This window comes from Coenobita brevimanus, chromosome 22 (genome assembly GCF_032717465.1).
Source record: "Coenobita brevimanus isolate Jiangsu-jjx chromosome 22, ASM3271746v2, whole genome shotgun sequence".
Taxonomy (NCBI): domain Eukaryota; kingdom Metazoa; phylum Arthropoda; class Malacostraca; order Decapoda; family Coenobitidae; genus Coenobita; species Coenobita brevimanus.
The window spans coordinates 38,692,660-38,702,682 of NC_136975.1; positions in this window are offsets into that span (position 1 = coordinate 38,692,660).

Here is a 10,023-nt window from a genome sequence, read left to right on the forward strand (position 1 = left end):
CATCCCTGCCTGCCCTGCCTGACGCGCCCCGGCTCAGCTGTGTAGTTAAGTTTATGTAGGAGGAGATGAGGTGAGGCAGCCCTTACTATCTACCCTGACTATCCTTACTATCCATTACTATTCGCACAGCCTTAGCTCTTACTATCCATTACCATCCGCACCGTCTTGGCCAAGTACTATCCATTACTATTAAGCCCTCACCCCTTACTGTCAATTACTACTTAGTCTTTAGGTCTTACTGTCCTTACAATTCATCCCTTATCTATAATGCTTCTACCTATCTATCTATCCATCTATCTGTTATCACTTTTCTTCAACATCTAAGCCGGCGTACTGGAGGCCATTCTGTCTCCTGTCGTAATATAAAAAATTTTCCATCTTCAACTAAGACCAATTTTCAGCTTGGGGGTGGCCGCTGGTAATGAAGGGGATAATGAAGGCAATGAATAACCCCTCCAAACAGAAATCTCTCTCTTAAGATCAATAAAATCGTTCACTTGGCGCAGGAATAAAACAACTGAAGAATTCGTAATAAAGGACATATACTGAATGGCAGACTCGCTCTCTCTCTCTCTCTCTCTCTCCACTTCCTCCGCCGATTCTCCCTCCATCCATCTCGCTTTTTCCCTCCCTCCCTCCCACTCCATCAATCCTCATTTCCATTTCCTCCTTCATATTCATCCAAGTTTCCTCCCTTCTCTCTCTCTCTCTCTCTCTCTCTCTCTCTCTCTCTCTCTCTCTCTCTCTCTCTCTCTCTCATACCTACACACACAAACCTTTTATTTCCTCCTCAGTCGGAAGTAAAGGGATGGAGTGGAGGAGTGGTGGAGGAGTGAAGGGAACGGAGAGAAGAGAGAGAGTACGAGGGAAAAAGGGAGAGGAAATGAAGAGAGAGAGAGAGAGAGGAAAAGGAAGAGAAGTGGGGTGCGGAGAGAGGGAGTGAGTGGAGGATGAGAAAGAAGGCGGGGAAAAGGGAGAGGGGTGTGGGAGAGAGGAGGGAGGAGACGGGATGGACAGAGAGGGTTGAGGATGGGATAGAAGGAACAGAAGGGCAGGAAAAGGGAGAGGAGGGAAGAGGGAGGTATGGTTGAAAGGAGAAGGGTGTAAGGGAAAGGAGAAAGGGAGAGAGAGGGGAGGAAACGGGGAGAAGAAAGGAGAAGAATACACGGGGGAGGGAAGTGGGAAAGGGTAAGGGAAAAGGGAATGGGAAGGAATGGAAATGGAAGAGGGGAAGGGGAGGGTGAGAGGGGAAGAGGAGGGTGAGAGAAGAGATGAGGGTGAGAAGAGAGGAAGGGGACAGGGAGGAGAGAAGCGAGGGAGAGGAAAGGGAGAACGGGGAGGGAATGGAGGAGGAAGGAAAAGGAGGGAAGGAATAGATGTGTATAGGATGGAAAGGAAGAGAAGGGACAAGAGTTACACAGATATACAGACCCCAAAGACCTTAATCCTTTCTGTGGTCCAGCCATCTTCCACTCTGTAATAATGACAAAAGTTCGGGAATATGATAACAAAATGGAAGGCGCCCTCATCCCCGTACTCAGCGTTACGTGAGAGAGAGAGAGAGAGAGAGAGAGAGAGAGAGAGAGAGAGAGAGAGAGAGAAATACCCTATGCACTCATCCTCTCTCTCTCTCTCATTCTCCTTGATTTATCTCTCCCTGCTGTTTCCTCCTCCATTATTCTTTCCTGCCGTCTTTTTCTTTCTCTTTCTGCTCTACTTCTCTCTCCTTTTCTCGTCTCTCTCTTACCCCTGTCTTCCTGCCTCCCTCTTCCCCCCCTCGTCTCTCTCTCTCTCTCTATCTATCTACCTACTTACCTATCTTAAATCCACCTCTTCCTCCTTTTCCTTGATTCTCCCTCGTCTTTCGTTTATTTTTCCTCCCTCTCCCTCCGTTTCCTTTCTTCCTTCCTCTTTTATTTCCCTTAACTCCCTTCCTCCCTGTCTCCCTCGTTTTCCTTCTCGCTCCTCTCGTCATTACTCTCCTTCTCCCTCCTCATTTCATATTTAACTCCTCATAAACACTCTTACCCCTCCTTCCCTCCCTCCCTTTCCCTCTCCTTTTTGTGTACACTCTCCCACTTCCCCTCTTCTATATTTCAACCCTCTCTCTCTCTCTCTCTCTCTCTCTCTCTCCATGCTTCGAGTGGAGGTATTGGTGGGTGGGGTAACCATCTTGCTTTACTGTACAATCCATATCTTTGACTCACAAGTTATCACTGCCATCGTCTTCTCTGTAATAAGTAGCCCCGAAGGATTACTAGGTCTGCTCCTGATTGCTTTCCTTTGTACTCCCCACCTCTCCCTTCCCTCCTCTCTCTCCCCCTCCACCTCCCTTCTCCATATTTCACCACCCCCATTGTACTTCTCCCTCCTCCTCCTCCCCCCCTCCTTCCCTCCCTATCTCCCCCATCCTCCTCTCCATCTCCCCATCCCTCCCCTTCTCTCTACCTCACACCTCCTTCCTCTTCACCTTCCCCCTCCCTCCCTATCTAACCTCCATCCTCCTCTCCATCTCCCCCATCCTTACGCCCCTCCCTTTTTCAGGCCTCTCCTCTTCATCAAATCCCCCTCTCCCTTCCCTCCACTCCTCCATATCTCGCCCCTGCCTCCACTCCATGTTTCCCCTCCCTCCCTTCCTCCACGCCTCCCTCACTATCTTACACCTCCCACTCAATATTCACAACCTTGCCTCCCTCTCACTCCCTTAATCCTGTGTGGCCATCTCTCTCTCTCTCTCACCCCACACCCCCATCCCCGTCTTCCTCCTCCCTTTTCTATCTATCTCCAACTAACTCCCCCACCGTCACCCCTCTTATCTTTCTCCCTCTTGCCCCATCTTCACACTCACAGCTCCCTCATCCTCTCTACCCCACTGACTCCCTGCACACCCACCCCCTCCCTTCGCACTTTGCCCCGTTTATCCCTCCCTCTCTTCTATCTACATTACAGTACCCCCCCAAAAGCCTCCTCCCCCTTCCCCTCTCCCTCGCTAACTCCTCCCATTTCATTCCCCCACAAACTCTCTCCCCACTTGCACCTCCCCCTCTCCCCACCTCACCTCCCCCTTCCCCCCCCCTTCTTATTATTCCAGGCGGGGGTCGTGTTACAAGCCGGAGCGCCACTCAATCAGGGGTGGGGAAGGGGGAGGGGGGATAGAGAGATAAGAGGGAGATAGAGAGAGGGAGGATTGGCGGGGAGGGCGGGAGGGGTGTAGGCAAAGGGTACGTTGAGAAGGAAGGGGAGGGGGAGGGGAGGAGTGGGAAAGGGAAGGGAAGGAAAAGAGAGGGGAAGGGAGAGGAGAGGTGGTGGGAGGGGAGGGGGGGGTAGGGGATGCAGAGATGACGGGAGGTTATAGGGTGAGGAGAAGGAGGGGGATGAGGGGAAGAGTGGAAGGGGCAAATGATGAGAGTGAGGGGGCAGGTGGAGGGGTGTAGGAGTGGAAAAAGGAAAGGGAAGAGGATGATGGAGGGGGTCTATGAGGGAAATGGAAAGATACATGAAGGAAGATACTGGGTGAGAGGAAAGGGAGAGAGAAAAATTCCTTGGGGTACGGTAAGGTGGAGGGAGGGGAATGGGGATGCGGGGGAAGGGGGATGCACAGGAGAAGGGAATGACACAGATAAAGAGGGGAAGGGTAGAGGTTAGGTACTAGATGAGAAGGGGAAGGGGAGATGCTGATCAGAGAGGGGAGAAGGAAAGCCTGGGGAGGGGAGGGGATGAAGTAAACAGACAGACATGAGGGGAGAGGGTACAGAAGGGAAGGATCCATGAATGAGTACAGTTAGATGAAGAAAAGAATGCAGTGTAGAGGTAAGGGAGGAGGAGAAATGGGAAGAAAGGTGAAGAGTATAAATGGGGGAGGTCTGGAAAAAAGGGAATGAAGGGGAGGAGGAGAATGAAGAGAAAGGAATGAGACGAAAAGAATGGGAGGAAGGGAGGGGAAGGAAAAGACAGTGGGGAGAAGTGGAGAGGAAGGAGGGAGGGAAAGGGAGATATCACAGCAAAATTCCGCCTTCTTCTGTTCTTTCTAATCCTCTGCTTATTATACTGCTTTTGTCGTATTTCTTATTATTAATACGATTTCTTTTGCTATTTCTGATCTGTTTTCTTGTGTTCTTTCTCCTGTCATCTTTCCTCGTTTATCTTTCTCCTTCATCTCTAGTGTTCAAACGAGCCTATATTTTTCTCTTCCTTCATTCCTTTCTTCCTCAGTTCCTTCGTTTTTCTATCTTCTTTTCTTTCATTCTTCCTCCTCCAGTTGATAAATGCCTTTACTGTTTTCTTTTATTCTTCAACATTTTTCTTCTTTCTCCTCCCCTATTTTTCTTCCCTTCCCTTCCCTTCCTACATCGACCTCCATTCTTCCTTGTTTTCCTGCTTCTGTCAATTGTTTCTCTCTATCCCTTCTCTTCCTTTCATTCTCTTCCACTATCTATTTTCTATTCGGCTTCCATCAATTCCTCTTCATCTCTCCTTCCTTTACTGTCCCTAATTTTTCACTGTCTCTTCTTTCCTCACTCCTTCCCTCCCCCTTCCTTTCCTTCTTTTATTTCCCTCTTTTTTCTCTTACTAAGCCTTCCGTCTTCTCTTCCTATCTTTACATTTCCTTTTCTGTCCCCTCGATGCATCACTCTATTTCTTCGCCTCTCCTTCCATCTTCTGGTTTCTCTTTCCCTCTTCATCTTTTCCCCTTTCCGTCCTCCATTCCTTTCGATATTCGTTTCCTGCCTGTTTATCTCTTCTCCCTCATTTCCACTTCACTCCCCTCACCTCTTCTCCTTCCTTCATTTGCCCTCTCCTCTTCTTCCTTTCCTCCCTTCATTTCCCCTCCCCTCCTCTCCACTTCATTTCCCCTCCCCTCTCCTCCTCTTCCGTCTTTCAAGCCCTCCTCTCCGCCCCTACCTCTCTTCATTTCTCTCCCCCCTCCTCCTCTCTCCTTCTTCCCTTCACTTACCTCCCCTCTCCCCCCCTTCCTTCCTGCCCCCTCTTCAATTTCTTATACCTTAACTTTTCAAATCCTTCTTCCTCACTCCGTTGACCTTTCAACCCTCCCTCTCTCCCTCAGCTCTCTCCGTATTCTACTTTCTTCCCTCCCTCCCCTCCTCCCCCTTCTTCATTCTTCCACTCTTCCTTCCCCTACCCCCACTTTCCTCTCTTCTTTCTCTCCTTCCTTTTCTTCGTCATTCTACACCCATGTTTCTCCCCACCCCTCCTTCTTCCCTCTCTCATCTCCCTCCTCTTCCCTTGCTTCCCTATCCCTTCACATCCTCCCTCCCTCTCTCTACATTCCAGTTCCTCTCCCCTCCCCTTCTCCCTCGTTTTCTCCTTTTATCATCTCTCCTCCCATCCTCTCACTTCCTTCTATCCTCCCCACTCCTTCCCTTAACCACAACACACATATAAATTGTTAGATAGCCCTTTAATGGGATAAATAAATAATGTATATATATCTACACGAAAAAGCATAATTAACTTTTTTTAACTTTACGACTGGTACCTTCCTGCCACTTTGATAAACCAGGCACTTCTGATTATCTACTTAAATATCTATCTTTCTCACTATTTATCTGTCTGCCTAAATCCTCACTACCTAACGCCACATAGCTACCGTATTCAATAGGGTGCCCTTGTGGTAGTAGTAGTAGCAGTACAAGTAAAAGGGTAAACTACTTCACTACGATGGTGTACTATTCGCTACACTTCCAGTCTCCGGACGATTTTACTCAGCGAGAGGGAGTGCTCTTTCCAACTGGAGTAGGCGAATTAGTTACATCCATTATCAAGACAATCACTTCTAAACACCTTTTCTTAAGCTGAATAAAACCGTCTGAGAGAGAGAGAGAGAGAGAGAGAGATTTCAATAATCCCTTCACTACTATGAGGCTGTAAGCTGAATAAAATCGCCTGGTGGCGGCAAGAAATAACTACAAGGCGTCATCGTTGTGAAAAGGTTGAAGGTACCGGTATGTACTTAAGGTTTATATTAGTATAGTAGGAACAGTAGGTAAGACCCGTATACCTCTCTCTCTCTCTCTCTCTCTCTCTCTCTCTCAAACTTACTTCCTGTCCCCATTATTCTGACGTCAACACACACACACACACACACACACACACACACACACACACACACACACACACACACACACACACACACACACACACACACACACACACACACACACACACACATAACTATTAGCCATAAAGAGCCTGAACAGCCTCCCCATTCTCTCTCTCTCTCTCTCTAGGCCTAGCGTCTCTCCCTCGCCTTAAAACACCACTTACCCCCCCCCCCCCACATTCCCCTTAGTAAGAGAGATCGATACTCGTTCTCTCTCTTTACTTGCTCACTTTTCTTTAACATTTTTTTATCTCAACATTTTACCGTCGGTTAAGTCTTCGCTTTTCCTATATTGATTTTCGAACTCTCTCTCTCTCTCTCTCTCTCTCTCTCTCTCTCTCTCTCTCTCTCTCTCTCTCTCTCAACGATTTCCTTCACAGAGACCGAACTATATTATCAACCCTCCCCACTTTCTCTCTCTCTCTCTCTCTCTCTCTCTCTCTCCTAAAGCTCGTTAAGCAGAATAAAATCGACTGACGAGAGTATGATCAAAACATGACTTAATCGCACAAAGGAAGTTGATAAGGACTTTCGAAACCCCTTCCTACCGAGGCTCTACTATGTTTGGGAAAATCGCCCGGCGGTACAAAAAATAAATAAAAATAAAAGCTACGGAGATAATGGGGTTATGAGGGCTTGAATAATGTGTGTGTGTGTGTGTGTGTGTGTGTGTGTGTGTGTGTGTGTGTGTGTGTGTGTGTGTGTGTGTGTGTGTGTGTGTGTGTGTGTGTGTGTGTGTGTGTGTGTGTGTGTGTGTGTGTGTGTGTGTGCTTAAAGCCTATGTAGTGTCAACCAACCTCCACTTCCCCCTCCTTACCCCCTTTCCTTACCCTACCCAGCCCATCTCTTCCCCTCTCCCTTGCCTTCCCTTCACTTCACTTCCTGCCCATTCCCCTCTCTTCCTCTTCCCTCTTCTCCCACTCTCCCTTTCCCCAGCCTTACCTCTCCCATCTCTCTTATCTACCCAAGCATCCCTCTTCCCTTTCCTACCTTACATCCTCTTTTTTTTTCCTCTCTTGTTTGCTCCTCCCCTTCTCTTCTTTCCTTCCTTCCCTCTTCTCACCCTCCCCACTCAATTTCCCCCTTTCCCCTCCCTTTACCTCTTTTTCCTTACTTCAAACAGTCCTCTCTTCCTCTTTCACCACCTCCTCCTCCCCTAATCCACTCTCTTCGCTCCCTCTCCCCTGCTCTCTTCTCTACCCTCCAACTCTCCTCCCCTACCCTTCCCCCTTCCCTTGTCCCTTCCTGTCGTTCCCACTCCCTTCCGTTCAATCCTTTTCATCAACTCCCTTCCTCCCATTTTCTCTCTTCTCCCTTCACCCCAACCCCCTTCTTTCTCTACCTTCCTTTCTCTTCTCCTCCTTATCCCTTCAACCTCCCCTTCCACATCATCCCTCCAAAACTTTCTTCTTCCCTCTTCCCCATCTTCCTCAAATCTCCCCACTCCGCTCTCCTTTCCGCTTCGCCTTTTTCCTTCACCCCCCTTTCCCTCTAACCCTGTCCTCCTCCACCTCTTTCCATCTCTCCATTTACCTCCTCTCCCCACCCTCTCTTCCCATGTTTCCATCTACTTTCCTCCTCCTTCCCCTCCCCTCCCCTCCCCTCTTTCTGTTTTTCCTTCCCCTCTCTCCATCTACTTCCCGTTCCCTTCTTCAACCTTTCCCCTCCCTCCCTTCTCTCTCTCGCTCTCCCCTCCCTTCCCTCTCCCTCTCCCTCTCCTCTCCTCTCCCTCTCCCCTCACACTCTCTCTCTGCCTCTCCCTTCCCCTCTCTCTCTACATCCCCCCCCCCCACACACACAACTCAGCCAGCGCCCACGAACAAAGGTAAACACAGGAAATTATCCAGGTGTGGCTTAGGTCCTTCTTGCCCCCACCCCCTCACTTTCGGTCCACTTTCAACTTCACTAAATTTTCTTGTTTTTATCCTTGTTTTGATTATCTCTGTTGCCGTTTGAACTCTCTCTCTCTCGCTCTTTCTTTCTCTCTCTCTCTCTCTAACGGACATACATGGATACATTTTATATACATTTACTATAACTCGCTAGGAAAAAGTGGAATACCGACCTTTCGTCTATTGTTTTACGACATCTTCAGTTGTAATGCATATATATATATATATATATATATATATATATATATATATATATATATATATATATATATATATATATATAAAATATTTATAATATTTATCAGTTATAATTCACACACACACACACACATATATATATATATATATATATATATATATATATATATATATATATATATATATATATGATATACTGATATTTAAACAAAGTTACCTTTGTTGATCCCCAACGCCTTCTCTCACCTGAAATAAAAAGAAACAAATTTATTGAAACCATTACCTGTATTTTTTTTCATTTCTACACATACTGTATACATCAGGCAGCAAAAATACCATGGAATGCTAAGAACATGCGGTAACTATATAAGCTACAAAAAGGACTTTATATATATATATATGTGTGTGTGTGTGTGTGTGTGTGTGTGTGTGTGTGTGTGTGTGTGTGTGTGTGTGTGTGTGTACCCCAGACAATACCAATACACCAGTCCTGTATGAGACAGCCCTAGCATGTATTTAATATGGACGGTTAGTGTTAGCGCCAAAGTGGTGACATGTTGAGGTGTATGGCATGCAGAAGCGATTGGGCCTTAAGAACCACCTGTGAAGCCTATACCCAGAGTCTAACATGAAAAAAAAAAAAAAAAAGTAAACAACCACGTGGTCTTGTATAGCAACTGTAAACATAATCACGTGGTTTTATAAGCAGGTGTAAACTATGCTTTTCCCTCGTGAATCGGCAATGACCTTTACTATTACAATGCCAAATTCAGAATGACTTTCTTCAACCACGTGGACCTGTAAACACGTGTACTCGTAAGCACAGGGCATTGAAACGCACGTGCTGCTATCTACACGGATTTTAAAAATGTAATCTCATACTTTATAAACACTCGCTCATTTAACACTTAAACGGAAAGACATGAGACGTAAACAAACACATACAAACCACGTGGTATGAGACGGCATCTTTTTATTTTATATATTAATGTCATTTATGTCTTCAGTTCAATGACGTACTATTTTATTCAGACGATCATAAGACGATTCTTTTACATTCTTTATAATCAATACTTCCAGACGAGTTTGTAATTTTTTAACTCTTACTTTGCAACCTTCTGGAGATTTTTATTTATTTATTAACTCTTGCTACAACCAGACGATTTTGCCAACTTTAGACAAACCATTTATAACGAAGGGGTTAGGAACGGCCTCCCATAACCCCCTGACAGCCTGATACTCTCTCTCTCTCTCTCTCACGTAAATAAAATCGTCTGGAGGTGAAAAGAATAAGAAGAGAAAAGAAAACGTCATCGGGTGGAAGGGTCAACTAAGGAGAAACAGGATCATGTGATGTATGTGAGCATGTGTTTGAGGGGAGGGAGTGGAGGGAGAGAGGGGGAGAGAGGGAGGATGAAGTGGAGGGGAGAAAGAGAGAGAGAGAGAGAGAGAGAGAGAGTGGGGGGGGGTGAAACTACCACTAACCTGTAAAATAGGGCACGTTTAATTAGAGCCAATGTACACGAGCAAGGCCATGGTACTGGTTACGAGAGAGAGAGAGAGAGAGAGAGAGAGAGAGAGAGAGAGAGAATGCGTTAGTGCCAAACCTCTTCACTCCAATGACATCTTTATTCTTACAACCTTCCGGACGATTTTACCCACTCACGACAGACGGTTCGTAGAAAAAGAGGTTAAAGAATGTTACACCTAAACCCCCCTAGTACGAAAACCCTCTCCGACCTAAAATAAAACCGACTGACCTTAGCAAAATAAAAATATCAATTAAATCAACATAGGAAGAAGATGAAACGG